Source organism: Malaclemys terrapin, chromosome 3 (genome assembly GCF_027887155.1).
Source record: "Malaclemys terrapin pileata isolate rMalTer1 chromosome 3, rMalTer1.hap1, whole genome shotgun sequence".
Classification (NCBI taxonomy): domain Eukaryota; kingdom Metazoa; phylum Chordata; order Testudines; family Emydidae; genus Malaclemys; species Malaclemys terrapin.
In genome coordinates, this window is record NC_071507.1 from 196,871,444 (window position 1) to 196,890,915 (window position 19,472).

Here is a 19,472-nt window from a genome sequence, read left to right on the forward strand (position 1 = left end):
AGTCCTTGAAGGTTTGCTTTGCCCAAGAGTTTAACCTCTCTAACTGCTGAGTATGCTCCCAAGTCCCGCACCACGCAGCAGGGTTACCCTGAAGGGTAGTCCCCCCAAATTGGTCAGATATCTGTTGGGGATGGTTCAGTAGGGGAAGAAATACCTCGGGTACCCCCTTGTCACAAAACTGTACCATTGAATCCCAGTATGCATTAAGGGACAACCCCTGGCTGCCCCAGGCAGCATAAATCTTTGTATGCCACCTCAGAGCCCATTAAGGAAGAAGACAGGTTGGGTATAATCCTCCTCCCATCCTATGGGGTGGAACGGCTAACCCAATTTTATCATAGGCTCTCTGTGTTTCTCACCACATTCGCCAATGAAACCTTGGCCATAGAGAAGAGCCTTAACTCAGAGCTATACCAGCTCCGGTTGCTGTCCCTGCAAAACAGACAGGCCTTATATTATGTTTTAGCCTCCAGGGCGGGGTGTGTGCCCTTATTGGGAATGAATGTTGTACTTATGTCCCGGAAAACTCACAGGACATTAACAAGCACGTCCTGTCAGCCAAACAGGCTTTCAAGCAGTGGAAGGCCCAGGAAAGGGAACCCACAGGTTTCGATTCCCTTTGAAGTTGGTTGCCCAACCTAGGAGGACTGGGGGGTGGCCTTGTGCATCTCCTCCTCACAGGTGTGGTACTGTGTCACCCTCCTCCTAATTGCTGGTTTTAAAATGCTCCTCCGTAAGCTTTGTGCCCCCCGTTCCTCAAAAATCCCGGCATACCCTCTCATTGAAAACCCCAGCTTCATAGCACTTAATCATATCTTGTCCACAGAATATGAGAAAACTCAGCCAAAGGCTTGTTGAGTATTCTCAAAGGAGGGAGTTGTTGATGTCACTAGGCATCACCCTAGGTAACTCGGGAGGGTGGAAGGCCACTAAGTGTCAATGAAGCCTTCCTGCACTAGGCCTAAGTGAACCAAACTCTATCCTTCCATGTTTAAACTCTAATCAACCTCAAAAGCCAGGTGCAATTGGAATATGTAAGCAACCAGTTATCTGTGTGCAACCCCCTGCTCAAGCAGTAATAATGAGGCCTGCATGTTTCTGGCTGAAGGGAAAAAGGACAAGATAACGGTTTAAAGAAGTTACTAACAAGCTAGGCTTATAGCTGCCAAGAATGACTTAACTATTACCAGGGATGGGAGGGGTAGAGGGGGGAATGGGGGGGGGGGAGAAAGGGAGGGCTAGAGGGGAAAGGGGAGGGGGGTGAGGCTTAACTGCAAAATGTATAAAAGAAGAAAAACTGTTCCTGTTAATGTGCTTGATTTGAGACTTGCCAGTCTCCTTGCACCGCTTTGGGATCCCAAATAAACTTTGTTTGCTTCTCCCCCTGGTGTGTTTATTGGCGCGAAGCACACCGGGCAACGAACCCGCTGTTGCTTTGCCTCAGGCACTCTGTGCTGGCAACAGGATGATCCAAGCTCTTCCCACAATTAGCCTCACAACTTCCCTGGAAAGTAGGCAAACAGTTAGTTGCTATTCATAAAAAGAAGAACAGGAGTACTTGTGGCACCTTAGAGACTAACAAATTTATTAGAGCATAAGCTTTCGTGGACTACAGCCCACTTCTTCGGATGCTGTAGTCCACGAAAGCTTATGCTCTAATAAATTTGTTAGTCTCTAAGGTGCCACAAGTACTCCTGTTCTTCTTTTTGCGGATACAGACTAACACGGCTGTTACTCTGAAACTTGCTATTCATAGTTAGCCACATGTTGCACCATAGAATTAACGTTAACCCTTTAATTGCCAAACTAATTTTGATTACACAAAACAGACAAACAACACACCCGTTGTCATCGTGCCGTGCCAACCTTCTGAGGTTCACAAACCCCCCCCTGCATCCTGTGCCCTGTCAGCTTCCACAAAGAAAGCTGATGCTTTTCTGTAGCAAAAACATCTCATTGCAAAGCAGCTGTCATACACATGAGTTTGCAATGGCTTATGGCAGCAAAACCAGCCAATGTCATTTTGACATAGCATATGGGCAAAATTTCCGAACAACTTCTGTTTTCTGCCTGCCTCTGCAACACAACAGGGCATGGTGTGTGTGTGTGTGTGTGTGTGTGTGTGTGTGCATATGCAGCGTGGCCCCACCAAGATTTCCAGGCTTCATATACCCACTGAAAATCAACCTTTAATGATGCCAAGTGGTGGGATTTCACTGCTTTGGGAAAACTAATATAATACTGCCTCCCAATGGGTGGAAGTGGGGGTATAATGGGGTATATACTGGCCCTTTAAGGTCAGGCTACCCTATTTAAGGAATTAAGGAGCAAATGAAGGCCTGGCAGAAGCAGGTGCTGGGAGAAAGAAGGTGGTCCTGCGGAGGGATAGTTTAGTGTCTGGGGGATAACCAGGATACCCTTCCCTCCTGTCTTCAGGCTGCTGGGCTGCAGCCATCTCCACTCTTTAGTGGGCTGCCAGAGGGGCCTCTGGTCTCCCAATCCACAAAGATTGACGAATCTTCAGGGGGAGGTGCAGGGCCCAGCCCTACATCAAGACTGAGCTCTGCTGGAGCCAGCTCTGCTGACTTGCAGGGAGCTCCATCAGCTGTGGTTGTGGCTGGACCTTCTCTACCCATGTGTTGGGGAAACCCCTGCCACCAGCAACCCTGAACAATGTGAATGAGGCTAACCCGGGAATTGCTTGTCACCTGCAGGCACCATTGGCTCCCCTATGTCTGATCTGCCGACGTGTGTTGTGTGCACTTTTACCCCCATTGCTAAGGTTGAGGCTTTGTCATGGCAAAGACTGTCAACGGCATTTTAGAGTGACCTGTTGTGCCCTTGCTCGCTACACAACACTGAGACTATGGTAAAACCACACTGGCCCAACTGCATTCCACAGAACCCTATTTATTACTACGTACAAAATTACTAGGCCTGGCTACCCATGAACACTTCTGCTCCAGCAGAGTTCTGGTGGCTACAGCAATAGAAGACATGGAGGCCCACAAGAGTGTCCCAGCTGTTTAAAGGAATACCACCCAATTCCTATCTCCCACATAACATCCCTATTCCATATACATATATTCATGGCTCACAGGATCCTCAATACTACTAAGGTTACTCTGTGATTTTACAAGGATTTGAAACCGCCCTGTAAGGGGATGGATGCATGAAGATAGGAAAATAAATTAAATACACATAGAATATAGACCAATGTCATATAAAGGACATGGACACACACACACACACACACACACACGCACACTCTGGTGCCAAGACACACACACACTCTCTCTGTGTGGTGCCAAGCCACTTTTCAGGGAAAGCTGTTTTATGAATTCCTCTTTGCACCATAGGGCCTTGTCCAAAGCCCACTGAAGTTACTGGTATTCCTTCTATTCACTTCAATTAGTTTTGTAGCAGGCCAATGAGGTTTAATTGGAGTAGATGATCAGGATGTAATCCTGTTCCCAGGGAATTCAGTACAAAGCTCATGGGGCCAGTATTTCAACCTTGATAGTAATTTTCTCCAGGCAAGGATATGTCAACTGTAATGATGATGCAGAAAATATGGAATTTATTATTAATAAAAATGTCATACATGTCTAGGCATGGGCCAGAATCTTTGGCATAACTTAGGTCTGTGCCCTTAGGTCATGTCAAATAGCAGATGCTCAGTCTGTGGTTCACAGAGGTGTTAGATTGAGTAACAGCAACAGTTGCTAGCAAAGCTAACCACAAACCCTTACTAAATTAGAAAATAACTTCATCTTGTATCAGTTTCTTCTGTATTATATGCCTTATGCCTAGAAGCTCATAATACAGATAGATGAAGCTCTTACTTTATATGGAAGTATAATGTACAATTGTAGAAATTATATACAAAATCAAAATTTATCTTTGACATTCTGTATGAAGAGCCCTGCATTTTGGGGAAGTTTCATTGCCAAGGAGATCTCTAAAGAGTATTGCAAGGATTTTGGGAAATGTTGTGTATTTTAAAAAAGAATATATATATATATATATATATATATATAAAATCATTAACAAAGGTATAAGAAGGTATTCTTTTATAATAAAGAAGGTGATACGTTCAGTTGATATAGAATCATAGAATAGAATCATAGAATATCAGGGTTGGAAGAGACCTCAGGAGGTCACCTAGTCCAATTCCCTGCTCAAAGCAGGACCAACACCAACTAAATCATCCGAGCCAAGGCTTTGTCAAGCCAGGCCTTAAAAACTTCTAAGGATGGAGATTCCACCACCTCCCTAGATAACCCATTCCAGTGCTTCACCATCCTCCTAGTGAAATAGTGTTTCCTAATATCCAACCTAGAACTCCCCCACTGCAACTTGAGACCATTGCTTCTTGTTCTGTCATCTACCACCACTGAGAACAGCCGAGCTCCATCCTCTTTGGAACCCCCTTCAGGTAGTTGAAGGCTGCTATCAAATCCCCCCTCACTCTTCTCTTCTGCAGACTAAATAAGCCCATTTCCCTCAGCCTCTCCTCATAAGTCATGTGCTCCAGCCCCCTAATCATTTTTGTTGTCCTCCGCTGGACTCTCTCCAATTTGTCCACATTCTTCTGTAGTGGAGGGACCAAAACTAGATGCAATATTCCAGGTGTGGCCTCACCAGTGCTGAATAGAGGGGAATAATCACTTCCCTCGATCTGCTGGCAATGCTCCTACTAATACAGCCCAATATGCCATTGGCCTTTTTGGCAACAAGGGCACACTGCTGACTCATATCCAACTTCTCATCCACTATAATCCCCAGGTCCTTTTCTGCACAACTGCTGCTTAGCCAGTCAGTCCCCAGCCTGTAGCGGTGCATGGGATTCTTCCTTCCTAAGTGCAGGACTCTGCACTTGTCCTTGTTGAACCTCATCAGATTTCTTTTGGCCCAATCCTCCAATTTCTCTAGGTCACTCTGGACCCTATCCCCACCCTCCATTGTATCTGCATCTCCCCCCCCCCCAGCTTAGTGTTATCTGTGAATTTTCTGAGGGTGCAATCAATCCCATCATCCAGATCATTAATAAAGATGTTGAACAAAACTGGCCCCAGGACCGACCCCTGGGGCACTCCGCTTGATACCGGCTGCCAACTAGACATTGAGCCGCTGATCATTACCCATTGAGCCTGACAATCTACCCAGCTTTCTATCCACTTTATAGTCCATTCATCCAGTCCATATTTTATTAACTTGCTGGCAAGAATACTGTGGGAGACCGTATCAAAAGCTTTGCTAAAGTCAAGATAGATCACATTTGCCGCTTTCCCCATATCCACAGAGCCAGTTATCTCATAATAAAAGGCAATCAGGTTGGTCAGGCATGACTTGCCCTTGGTGAATTCATGTTGACTGTTCCTGATCACCTTCCTCTCCTCCAAGTGCTTCAAAATGGATTCCTTGAGGATCTGCTCCATGATTTTGCCAGGGACTGAAGTGAGGCTGACTGGTCTGTAGTTCCCCGGGTTCTCTTTCTTCCCTTTTTAAAATATGGGCACTATATTTGCCTTTTTCCAATCATCCGGGATCTCCCCTGATTGAAAAGTGAAAACCTGTAAAGTGAATCCCACTGAAATATTATAAGGCTTGTATGACACTGGATCGGATCATCTGTTTCACTGCCCGTTCCAAAGAGATCTCAAAACATATGTAGCCATCCTCCTAACTATCAAATTAAGTGTGGAGAATAATCAGGTATGGTGCAGAGGATACAGCTGTTCTGTCTTACTACTCCAAAAAATTATCAATATTATGTCACTTTATGTTGCAGCATGATAAGCCATGAAACAAGAAAAGAATCATGCAGGAATGTGAAAAGATTGTACATAAATAAATTCTGACTTCAAAATGGACATTTTTTGTAGGCAGCTCAAAGTGCTGTCAAGTGACAAATTGTTTGTTAAGTGACTACTATTTGGGGAAGGATACAAAGTCGTGCAAAGTTGCACAAGGACCATCGCACAAGGAGGTCTAAAGAAAGAGGCCTGCAGAAGTAGGTTGCTAATCAGAGCTAAATCAGCAGGTGTTCAGGGTGATTCCCAAGACATTTTGCACTAACCACTGTGCCCTAATGTGCCTTACACAAACTGGGATGGCACAAGATGTTTTGAATGAAGATCATGGAATTTGTAGAGAGAAAGCTGGAGGAACTCATGAGAAACGCCTCATTTTGTCATTGGATCGGGGGACCATATGTCAGGTTTTGGCCAGGACAGTCTCTTTTTTGAGCCCTGTTCTGGCCGTCCTTACTTTTTAAGCAAAAGTGGGCATTTGTTCTATTTGCTTTTGCCAACTTGATCAGTTGGCAAGAGTGAACAGGATAAATGCCCACTTTTGTCAAAAAAATGGGGTGTGGAGGAACATGGGCGGGGGAGGGGGGTGTTGAGCGGCGATGTCAGCCCCATGCAGCGGGGATGTAGGGTTCAGGTGGGGGGCAGGCAGTGCTCAGGTGAGCAGTGATGCCAGCCCCACAGGGTAGGGGAGTGCAGGGCTTGGAGGGGGCCTCGGGCGAGCGGCTCAGGCCTGCACGGGGTGGGGGGGGGGTAGAAGGGCTCGGGCTAGCCCCAAGTGGTGTCCTGTTTTCCTTTTGGGAAATATGGTCACCCTAGTCATTGGATGATGAGACGGGACAACTCGTATTCAGGTTGGACGAATCATGGGTCATTTTCTGATTGGCCCAGGTCAGTTTTAAAGAGAAGTCAAGCCATGATACCCTTCAGAAACTACAAAAACAGACTGTTTTGATCAAAGTGTTGCTTCCTAAAGCCAAAATATCTGAATGAGAGAGAGGGAAAGCACCTGACATCACCTGGTCGCTGAGAGCACCCCCTGTCTAGCAACAACTCAAGTCTCTTTCTCGATAAGCAATTTAGTAACTTGATCCTTTTAAGTCCTACAGTCCTACCTAAGGCGACAACTGCAAAATCCAGGAAGAGGACGTAACTATCATGACCCCCTGAGTGAAGGAACTTTCTGTCTATATTGAGAAACCAGTCAGTGCTACCGTGAGGCTTAGCTGGAGAATTCACTTTTATGCCACTTTCAATGGATAAGTAGCAAAAATACATGTATTTTGTTTCCCAAAGGAAAACTTGGTTATTTTAAAGCTGAATACTCCTCTGAAAGTATGTACCTGAGTTAAAACCATGGAAATGGCTAAAATGTGTGCTATATACTTGCATTTCTCTAAGAAATTGAATCCTTGTTGTTTAGAAATTGTGGTAACTCAATATGTGATTAAGATTGTTGTAGTCTAGAAATATCTGTAATAGGAAACTGCACTTATCAAGTGGTGGGTTTGGGGGGAACCCGGGCCCACCCTCTACTCTGGGTTCTGGCCCAGGGACCCTAATGGTAGCAGCTGTTGGCAGACAACCTTTCACTGCCAGAGTTGCTACATTTCCCTGGGCCACTTCCCCACAGCTCTCCTGCTTCTCTCTTCTTCACCCTTACCCTAAGGCTCCCTTACCAATGGCTTGAGGGTGTCTTCATTAACCAGCCCTTCAGCCGCACTTCCTCTCCTCTGGCTCCCTGGCTCTCCTCTGACTGGAGTGAGCCCTTTTTATAGTATCAGCGGGGCCTTAATTAGAGTCAGGTGGTCACATTAGCTTAATGGCCTCACCTGACCCTTTGCAGGTTAATTAGAGTCAGGTGTTCTCATTAGCCTGGAGCAGCCCCTGCTTTGGTCGGTCAGGGAACAGAAAACTGTTAATCCAGTGGCCAGTATATCTGCCTTCTGCTATTCTGCTGTACCCAACTGGCCTGGGTCTATCATAATAGTTAAAGTTACCTAAGAGCAGACAGTGTTAATCAAATTCCAGAGAAACAGGAATAGTTTAAATCATTATTTGTACATTGCCCTTGGGAGTCTTCACTACATGGACAAACCCTCATAGACTCTCACCTCGCTAGCTATCAACTTTCTGTATACCCTAAGAACGGCCTCAACCACTCCCAGGTGCCCAAGCCCTCTTAAACCCACCTCCATCTCCTCCGGATGTCAAGTGTCCTTCAAGTTATGTCTCCACTGGAGGTAGAGGTGTAATTTTGGCTAAGCACTCCAAGGAAGTGTCTAGAGTTCAGATGGGATCATACTCAGCCTGTTCCACCCCTTGCACTGCCATGGCTATACTTCCATCTTTAATGCGCTAGCTCAATCCGAGTTTGTGTGGTATGTCTACTGAACAGGAAATGACCCTTCAAGCCCCAGTGTAAACATACCCTTAGAAGATGTGAGAGCTGATAAGCTCTGTGCAGCTAGGGAAGGGAGATCATGATTTCATCATCTATATGCATTTCTAGTGTCTTTCACTGGCACTCCTGGCTCTCAACCACTAGGTGACAGCAGCAGCAAAAAGATGCTCCTTCTAATTCAGCATCAACCTTGAAGAAGGAACCTGCTTTCTCACAGAGCAGCCTGCTGAACTTTAGTGACAGTACAACAAAGACAATCATAGAAAGACGATAGCTTCTGCCTAGTTAAAGATGATTAATTTTCAAATGCAGATCCCTCACATTTAAAGACTTAAAAAAATATCTACATGACATTTCTGATACATGGTGCAATAGGTGAGGTTGGTTTCAGGGAACCTTTGAGGAAGGATCCGATTTGAATTTTGGGAAATCATATCACCAATTGAAATAGGCAAAATATTTCCCTTTTCTAAATTGTTCTCATCTTTCTATGGACAATCATGTGCTTAATTATGATCTCACTTACACCAGTTTACACAAGGGTCTGATGGTTTCAATAGAGTTACTCCTGATTTACTGCTGTCAATGTAACAGGGAGCAGAATCAGGCCTTAGACCTTAATGCAGATTGGTCTAATCTCCTCTGGTCTCCTCAATGTAGATGATGAGTTTTGAAACAGAGGGAGGGTCTAGTTGCCATGGAGTTCCACGATGGGTGTTACACACCGTACAGTCAACCTGTGACTGAACCCACCTCCTCTGACACCACAAACTGAAAGGATTTGTAACAGTTATAAGAAATAAATATCTATCCACAAGAGCTCATTGAAACCTACAGAGATGTGTGGACCATCATCTATCAACACCCATGTGTGGTATTAACATGCAATCAGGACTTCTTTAGTATATTTTATTTAATTTGTTATTTTTAAAAAGATAAACAAGATGGATTTCTGAAGAGAATAATGCTAGAAACAGCCCCCTTGCCTCCCACCAACACACACACACACACACACACACTTCAAGAATATGATCTCACACCAGCTTGCTTTTATTAAAAGGAGAGTAACAAATCTTATAGGGATGGTACAGGGCTCCCTTATGGAATTTCTCCAGCTCACAAGGTTCTTTACAGCCCAAATAAGCAGCACTTCAGCGTTCCATTGAAGCAGGATCTGATGATTTTAGAAGCAAGTGGCTGTCTCCCTGATTCCCTGAGATCCTGATTAGACAGTCAGTCAAAAAATCTCCTGAACAGAGAAAAGAGAATCAGATTTTGTGATGTTTTCCCACAGAACAGGGATAATATGATGTTTGTTTTCAAATCAGTTACACAAGAGGACTTGCCCAGTCACTCTGTGGTGGGCGAAGAGGTCCCTACTGTGACATTGTGTTACCGAGTATTAATGGGGATAGTCAGGTGTATCTAAACAGGTGAACTGGCTGCCTATAAAATCTACACTGCAGAAAAGCACGACTCACATCCAGGTACAGTTGTTCTATCACACACACCTTGGGCACAGCTGAAGCTAAAATGACACATAATTACTTGGGTGATAAACAACTTACTCTTAAAGACTGAAGGGAAATTTCAGTTCTAGCTGAAGGCCAACTCTGTTCAGGTGGTAGTTGCATATGAGCAGCTGCTGGCATGGCCACTCCAGCCTAGTTCCCTAGCTCTCCCTCTGCAACCCCAAAGAGCTACCAGCTTCACATCTCCTGCATATTTGATGTTTTAGTAGATGGGAAAATCTCTTACCCTCCCAATTGCTTCTCTGGGATCTGTCCCGGCTATAACATTAATTTGCCCATGGTGGCTATCCTGTGTAGCAGGGATGGGCAACCTTTGGCACGCGGCCCATCATGGAAAGCTGCTCATAGGCTGGGACGGTTTGTTTACCTTCAGCGTCTGCAGGTTCGGCCGATCGCAGCTTCCACTGGCCGCGGTTCGCCGTCCCCGGCCAGCACATCCCTTGGCCCACACTGCTTCCCGCAGTCCCCATTGGCTGGGGATGGTGAACCACAGCCAGTGGAAGCCGCGATCGGCCAAACCTGTGGACGCTGCAGGTAAACAAACCGTCCTGGCCAGCGGATTTCCCTGACAGGCCGCGTGCCAAAGATTGCCGATCCCTGGTCTAGAACCTATCCTTTCAGAACCCCTGGGAGACACCCAGATCCAATGATGATTCCCCATTGACAGCTATTTTGAAATTGTTATATTATATTAGTGTGAGCTTTGCTGAAGTTGTATGATCTTACGTCTTTTGATCAGAATCTTGTGCAGTACTAAATACAAACCCTTTACAAATGTATAAGCATGTTACAGTTACAAACTTACCTTTATCAACCAAACTTGTCATGTCATCAAAAATTTAACTAGGTCTATTTAAGAAGATCTTGTGTCCATGTTGACTGTCATTAATTATATTCCTAATCTTTAACTCTTTATTGATTGAATCAGCTTTTCCATTATTTTGCCAGGGATTGATGTCAACCTAATTCTCTTATAGTTACCTGGCTGCCCTTTTTGAATATTGGCCTAGCATTAACACTCTTCCAGTCTTCTGGTATTTCCCTACTGTATTAACAATAATCAGTGGAACAGAGATCTCCTCAGCGAACTCTTTTCGGACTCTGTGGTGCAAGTTATCCAGGTTTGTTGATTTAAAAAGGGTTATCCCTAATAGATGCTGTTTAACATTCTCCTTAGTTACTAATGGACTAGACAGTAGTTCACCATCCTTATGTAACATCAGTACATCACCCAACTTCTTTCCACATACAGAACAGAAATATTTATTGAACACTTCTGCCTGCTCTGCATTGTTATTAACGATTTTACCACCTCCAGGGAATGGACCTATACCATTGTTAGGATTTCTTTTATTCCTGATATTAAAAAAAAATGGTTTCTTGTCCTTAGCCCTGCCAGCCATGCATTCCTCCCTGATGTCCTTAGCTTCCTTTATCATATTTCTGCACTTCATGACTTCTAATTTATATTGATTGGTATCTACTTCCCCTGTTTCCCATTTGTTACAGATATTGTTTCATTTCTAATTGTTGCCTTCACTTCCCCAGCAGACTGTCTCTTGTGGAGACTTTACTTTTGCTGTTCCTGCTCGATTTCACTCTTCTAAAATATAAAAGCAATGTTTGACAATAGGGTGTCTCGACTCCAACCCCCACCCATATATTATGCTTCGGCAGCAGAAGGAGGCTGTAAAAGAATGACAAGGGCTGGCAAAGAATTCGCCCAAAGCATGAGCAGCACAAGGCTGCCATAATAGGTCTCTGCTGTCCCTGTTGCAAGCACTGGAGTTGGGGTGGTGCTGGAGACGTGGCTGGAGGCTCTCAGGTCTGAGGTGGCAATCCCGGTAGCACTGAGCACTGCAGAGAAGCGGGGCGGCTCCAGGCTGTGGAGTTGCCCACAGACATCCTAAGTAAGGCAGATGTAAGGAAGAACAGCCATTGGGGTGATTCTAATATATGCTGGGACCACTCCCGCCCCCACATGGCCTAGCATGTGGGCTGTGCCATAATCAGTGAACCTCCAAAAGCATTAAACAACAGCTCAGATGTAAGGAGGAGAGGAACAGGTATTTCTGTTCACACTGCAATGTCTGCCTTGTGGAATGCTGAACTTACCTTCGACAGCAAACGCCCCGTGGATAGCATCTTCTAATGTACACAGAATTGGAGGGACATCTCCAAGGGAAGCAGGTACCTCCAAGCTGTGTACACACCAAGCTGATCCTCTGAGCCTGGGAGAATTCTGCACAAAGAAAGAATCTTAATCATCATTCTGCAGAGCAGGGTAAATAAGGGCTGGATTCCAGGATGACAGGCATTTCCCATTCACTGACACCTGGCCAAGTCAGCCCCAATATCTTCCAGTGCAAAAGTTTATGACAACTTTAGTACTATTTAAATGGTTGTAGTTCTGTGGACATTCAATGCCAGCCTCTAAGAAGAGAATGGAGAAAGTTATTGAAACAGGCGTGCTGGCCCTATGACTGCTGAGTCAAGAAGTGTAGCTCTGAGCACTTGCGTCCGTCACTGCCCCATGCCGTTAAGGGATGGAAAACAAATATTTGTCTACATCACCCACTTTCTTTAGTGTCTGCTGCTGTGTTTTTGATCCCCCTGGCTCTAATTGCGATGTGCGAGGCAGTATCATAAAGTCAATTTGCCTAAGTAGGCTTGAATTGGCTCAGCACTGGGTTGGATGACTGCAACTTTTTGAAGCAGAAGGGCTTGAAAAAGTCCCTTCTGGTTTGAAAGTCCGACTGTCTGTGAGACTCTGCACAGATTGCTTTCTGTAAACTCATTCAGGAATATTTTCTTCACAACCAATAGCCAGTTTTGGGTTATACGTGAAGAGCCTGTTATTTTGAAAATGCAGCCCCAATGTGCACAGCTGAATCTTTTGGAATATTTAGGTTAGAACATTTTTAACTGGAGGTTGTTTTTTTGTCACCAAACTATCTACAACCAACAGATCAAAACCTAAACCCTAAAATGATACACTGTCATGGTTACAAACACTGTCCCACTCCCAGATAATATCATTTTTAGAAACAAAGCTAAGTACATAACTGTGGTAGGTTCTGAGAGATAATGGGGCTATGACACCAGGATGAGGGGCTGCCATTTTAGCGATCTGGGTTCTGTTCCCAGCTGTGTAACCTCTCAGTGGGACATGAGGCCTGACTTTATGATACAGGCTGTGAAAGGCACCGAATTACTAACACTTGTCAGAAGCAGAAGTTATATTTTAAGTTATTGTCTCCTGGCCTCCAGCCTTACGCACCTTCTCCTAGACCAAAGGGAATATGGAAAGGAGTTGGCCAGACTCCATTTGGTCTTTGTCCCATCTGGATGGTCAGTTCTGTGATTGCCTCATTATAGGAAGAGTATGTGCTGTGTGGAGAGAAGGTGGGGGTAGTTAAAGCAGCAAGTTCTGAGGAAAATACTAAGGGAAGTTTAGATTTTTTTTTTACTGGTCTTAATTTAATCACATCTCTGCTTTTTCTTAGGGGCAGGGCACTAGAGCTCATAAGAAAAAAGTCAGAAAAATGTTTCTAATTGAAAGTAACAGAGGGTCCTGTGGCACCTTTGAGACTAACAGAAGTATTGGGAGCATAAGCTTTCGTGGGTAAGAACCTCACTTCTTCAGATGCCTTGCAAGGCATACAAGGCATCTGAAGAAGTGAGGTTCTTACCCACAAAAGCTTATGCTCCCAATACTTCTGTTAGTCTCAAAGGTGCCACAGGACCCTCTGTTGCTTTTTACAGATTCAGACTAACACGGCTACCCCTCTGATAATTGAAAGTGTTACGCAACTTTAGTATGGGCTCAGGGATGACCCTCTATATCATTCCTCATTTTCATTTGCATCTTACCTGTGACACCCTGGAGCACCAAGAAGACAACAGCAAAGAGCAGGTAAAGGATCTTCATGGCTGAAGATTGGCCGTGAACTCAGCGTCACTGAAGAGAAGAGATTCCAAGACAGAGAGGAGACAGAGTCCCTGTATTTGTTGGAGAGCAGAGATTGTCATTTAAATTAAAACAATATTTCTAGAACTCAGTATATCATAATTATAATATGTGTTCTGCAATCTGCTAGCAATAATAATGATTGTATTTTAGACAGCATCCTAGATCTATCTCTTAGGAGGACTTCAGAGATATACAATTGTGTGATGCAAGGTACATTTAAAAACAGATATTTCGTAAATAACTGTAATTAAGCAGTTACTTATTTTTGGGTTATCATGGAAATCTTGTTTCCCTGAGCCAAAATACAGATTGGAGAATTATTGCACATTTATGTATTTTATTTGCAAAAACAGAATGGAAAAGAATTAAGAAATGACAGAAAGCGAAACAAAGATGGTTGGATGCTCATGTTTATGGAATTTATAAGAACGAATTCATCATGTGATGTTACAGTTAACCAAGAATTAATCAATCACATCAATTCATTCTAGGTCTTATCACAGTCTTGTTACATTGGCAAACTTTACCTTAGTTCTGTATTGCACTGGGCAGGTGACTTTGGTACCAAAACTGAACTATGACTTCTTTAATGCAGATTCTTATCCATTTCTATTCATGTTGTTTGCCAGTGGAATTATGGGCAGTTCACCCAAGCAGTTACTTAAGTATTAAGAATGACAATTCAATTAGTTATCACGCATTGAATTCCAAATAGAGAATGATTTAAACTAGAGGTTCTCAACCTTTTTTGAATCATGCCCCACCTTAGCATCCCCCTCCCAGCCCCCCCACTTACAATAATTGGCACTTAGTATTGCTAATGCATTTGTTGTGCCTAGTAACCTTTTTAAAAGCGCATACATTAATATCTGCACAGTTTTCAAAACTCAGTTCAAGCCTCAAAGTGTATTGTGAACCAATGCACCAGGTCACAAAGTTGCTCACTTGTAGGGTTGCAAATGCATAGTTGTGAGGTAGGGACAATTTTCAGAGAGTGGCTTTCATAGAATATCTGGGTTGGAAGGGACCTCAGCAGGTCATCTAGTCCAACCCCCTGCTCAAAGGAGGACCAATCCCTAGACAGATTTTTGCCCCCAGTGGCCCCCTCAAGGATTGAATTCATAACGCTCAGTTTAGCGGGCCAATGCTCAAACCACTGAGCTATCCCCCCCCAACTTTGTAGCCTGGCACATGGGGTTGCAATGCCACTCACTCCAGTCTACCCTGGCGGCCCCTCAGCTATGACCCTTTGTGCCTGGTTGCAATGTCACTCACTCAAACTGGAGCCAGCCACCCCAACACCTCTCAAATTTGACACAGGCACGCCTTCAGCATGTACGGGGGAGGGGAGAAGCTAGGCTAAATTGGAGTGAATGGCATTGTGACCCTGTATAATTATTAGAAGGCTCTCTGCTACCCCTGAGGAAGTTTGACACATCCCCTTAGTTGAGAACCTCTGATTTAAATGATTCCTATTTCTCTGGAATTTTACTAGTATCTATGGCCACTGTGACTAAATATTCAAAGTTACCATTATCTGACTATTTCGTCAACATAGTTTTCCTTCACCAGCCAATTCAAAGCGTCTTCCTCTTTTTGTCAAAGTGTGGAGTGGAGAATTATTGCACGTTGACATATTGTATTAGCCAACTCAGAATTTAAAACAGTTAAGAAGTTACAGAAAGAAGAATAAAGATGGTTAGATGATCGTGTTTATGAAATTTCCCAGCACTGACAGCCTCGGGCAGGAAGCTGGCCCTACCCCTCACTATTTGCACTGGGGCATAAAGAGCCCAGGGCTGTCAGGCCAGGAAATACTCAAGCAGTATCAAGGAGGGTCCTGTTTCCTGCAGCTACTCTCACTCCCTTTCTGTTCCTTCTTTCCTTCCCCTTTTCTCTCCTACATCCCCTTCTCTGTTTCCCTCCTTCTTAACCCATTCTCTTTCCCTTAAGTCCTGTCCTGTCTCCCTTTGTCCTTTCTCTCCTTGAACCCTTTTCCTTTCACTCTTCACCTTAACCCCTTCATCTGTTTCTTTCTTGCCTGTTTGCTCTTTTTCTCCCTCTTCCCCATCTTTTCTCTCCTCCCCTACCTTGCCTCTCATTCTCCTCCCCTTTTCTCAGCCCTAACTCCAGAAATCCCTCAAATTGCAGTTCCCACAGCATGAATGTTAATCAGAGGGTGATTAACTAACACAGCACTACAAGGGGAACACACTGGGCATTCAGATAACCAGGATTTCTGGATAAAGGGAATTCAAATAACTGGCATTATCCTGTAGATGGTTTTAACTCAGGTAGCTTTAAAATTACCATGTTTTCATTTGGGCAAATACAACACGTGTATTACTGCTACTTATCCATTAAAACTGGCACGAAGGTGTGTTCTCTGGTTCAGCCTCACAGTAGTTCCGGGTAGTTTCTGGAGATTACAACATCTGCATTCTTGTTCTCTTTCTGGATTGCACAGCCATCTCCCTAGACAGGACTTTAAAGGAAGAGTTAATGGGGTGATTTTCAGGGAAGCGACTTTAATAGTTACCAGAAAGGGGATGCTCTCAGTAGCCAGGTGATGACAGTCCTGCTCACCGTCTCTCCGATCAAGATTTATGAGCTTCAGGGAGTGAGGCTTTGAACAGAACAGCCTGTTTTATACAGTTTCTGAAGGCTTGTTTTCTTCTTGGCAAAGCTGCTGTGGGCCAATCAGAAAGTGACCCCTGCTTCTGGAGAAGATTTGAAATGTCCAACCATAATTACGATATTGGAATTCTTGCAACTTGGTCCGTGGAAAACTTCATGGTCTTTGTGCAAAACATCTTGTGCCATCCCAGATTGTGCAAGACACGTTAGGCCACAGAGGTTTGTGTAAAATGTCTTGGGACATATAACTAACTCCTGCTGGTTTAGCTCTGGTCAGCAACTTACTTCTTCAGGCCCCTTTCCGTTGGCCTCTCTGTGGTGTGTTCCTTGGCCAACTTGACATGACTCTGTGTTCTTCCCCAAGTAACAATTTCTCCATCAGCAGTTTGAGCTTCCAGCAGAAATGTCCATTTTGAAGGCAGGAGAGATGTTTTATGTAAAGTCCTTTCACATTCCTTGATGATTCTGTATGTGTTTTATAGCTCATCATGCTGCAATATAAAGTCATTTGACTCATTCATTACTTATAATGTTTATTACAATTAAATCAATAGTTAGACAAATTGCTCTACACGACACTGTACCAGTAGCTGGGGAATTTCTACATTTCATTTGTAAATTAGTAGGATTGCATCATAAGTTTAAAAATACTAATAATTAAGAATAACAATGTAATCTGGTTTTGCACCAGTCAAAAGGCTGATTAGGCTTTGTTGTTGTCTAGGCCTTATTACATTTTAGTTGAGTTCACCTTACAAATTTTCACTTCATATTGGCTTCGAATTTATCACCTTCTTCAATATAAATCAAATGCTTTGTTACCTTTGTTAGAATTAGTTAGACGTTATAGGTGGTGCAGGTAGCAACACCTAAAATTGAGGTTACTAGACACTTTTTTTCATTTGACCCTGTTTTCAATTATTTATAACTTTTCCAAACGTAAAGTATATAAAGTTCCTGGTGCCGTGAGGTGCAGATCGAATGTTGGGTGATTTTTTTTAGCAACAAGCATCTAAGCTTTGCTGAGGAAAACACAGCTGGGAATGTTATTTTTGTTAGTTCAGAATTTAACCAAATCTGAATGGATTTCCATGGATGCAGCAAAGGTACCTCCATGGCGTCAGGGCTGTTCACCTATCAAATTTCACATTTCTGCTGCAATCCATGGAGGCTTTAGAAGTCTTCAGAAAAGGAACTGGAAGAAGTTTAATGGAAAGAATTAGGCAACTGAACTCTAAGCTCAGAAATGACCCTCTATATTATCCCTAGATTTTATTTACATTTTACCTGAAGCAATCTGGAGCACCAAGAACAACAAAGAGAAGGTAAAGGAACTTCATGGTAGAGGGTCATTGAGGATCTCAGGTCCCTAGAGGGAAGAGACATCAAGACAGAGAGGAGACAGAGAGTCACTGTATTTAGGGCACTGAGAATTGTGATATACTGAATTGTAGACATCTTTTTTTGCTCCAAGTGGTATTTAAAACACACGTGCTGCGATTAATAATAATGAATGTTATCCACACCGCACCAGAGCATGTTACAGAAATGTAATTGACAAGTCCCTGCTGCCTTGAAGAAATTACATTAAGTAAATTTAGACCTGGCAAATATCTACTGCCTGGTCCAAAGCCCCATGAGGTCAGTGGAAAGACCCTCCATTGGCATCAGCAGGCTTTGGAGAGTCCCCTAGTGCAGATTGTTTCTCTTGTTCTGTTCCTTAGAAATCCATTTCTTTTACCTTTTTCAAAATAGGAAATAAAATAACATACCACCCTAAAAAGTCCCTATTGTGGGTTAGTGCCCCATATGGGTGCTTATATAGACCATGGTCCACACATCTCTGTATAAAGCAACAGAGAGTCCTGTGGCACCTTTAAGACTAACAGAAGTATTGGAGCATAAGCTTTCGTGGGTGAATGCCCACTTCGTCAGACACATGACATGCGTCTGATGAAGTGGGCATTCACCCACGAAGGCTTATGCTCCAATACTTCTGTTAGTCTAAAAGGTGCCACAGGACTCTCTGTTGCTTTATACAGATCCAGACTAACACGGCTACCCCTCTGATACTTGACATCTCTGTATGTTTCAATGATCTCATGTGTGCAGCTCTTTATTCCTCCTGTAACCCTTCTGCCAGGTGGTGTCAGCAGTAACAGGGGTACCTCTTATCACTGTGAAGCAGAACCAGTTCGAACCCCCACCCAGAAATCTGGGATAAAACCCACCATCTTGAGGCCCCTCTTAGAGGGACTAGTTTCCCAATCGCAAGTACTGAGAGTGTATATAAGAGAAGTAAATGTTATTAAGAGAAGAAAATTGAGCATGAATCTGGGAGAACGCTGCAAGAATGACTTGAAAGAAAGCAAACAATAAGTAAAAGACCCACTCTGCAGTCTCTTGGGCAATAGTCCTTTGCCTCAGTTTCCCACTGAAAGTCCTTGAACACGCTGCTCCCCATTTCCCTCCTGCGCATCCCACTCATGGTTGGCTATCTGAGGTCAGTGCTGTCCCAGAGTCCAGGGGACCTCCTGCCTCTGGGGTAAAGGGGGGTTTGAGTGATGCCTCCATCTCTGGTCACTGCTGTTGCTGTGGTCTGTGCCACTTCTTGTCAATGTCTCTACCGCTCTCTTGGCCATTGTCACTGCCACGGCTTGCTGCTGTCGCTGTCTCTGTCGGCATCTCTGCCACTGTCACTGATGCCCCCAGCTGCTCGCTGTGTTCTGAGGTTCCACCACCGAGCCCAGTTCTTAGTGACTTCAGCTCTTTGTGATTTCACTGGGTAGTGGAAATGTCTCTGCTGCTGCTTATTCTGTGTTGTCATTTCACTGCAGCACTGTCTCCACACCAGGACACTGCCCCCTTAGTTCAGATTATCATTGATATCAGCTCTAGTGATCTGAGAAAGAACCAGGACTCTCAGTTGAGTCTAGTCACTTCTGTCTTTAAAAATTGGATGGGGAGGGTCAAATGGCTCCTAGAACCCTTTAAACTCTTAGGAACAAAGAAAGGATGTGGGACTCTATCCTGGTAAGGAGTGATTCTGGAAAAGACTGGGGGGTGGTGGCCAATAATCAGCTGAACATAAACTTCCAGTGTGAAGCTGTGGC

General features: G+C 44.0%; 1 long non-coding RNA gene across 1 annotated transcript; it reads right to left on the bottom strand.

Moving 5' to 3' along the window:
* Window positions 1–9,246: 9,246 nt before the first annotated feature.
* On the bottom strand, window positions 9,247–16,367 carry LOC128834687 (uncharacterized). Its single transcript, XR_008444468.1, has 4 exons — window positions 16,262–16,367; window positions 13,623–13,751; window positions 11,865–11,991; window positions 9,247–9,466 (listed from the first exon to the last, which is right to left on the bottom strand). It is a non-coding gene; the product is annotated as an uncharacterized LOC128834687 (long non-coding RNA).
* Between the last annotated feature and the right edge of the window lie 3,105 nt (window positions 16,368–19,472).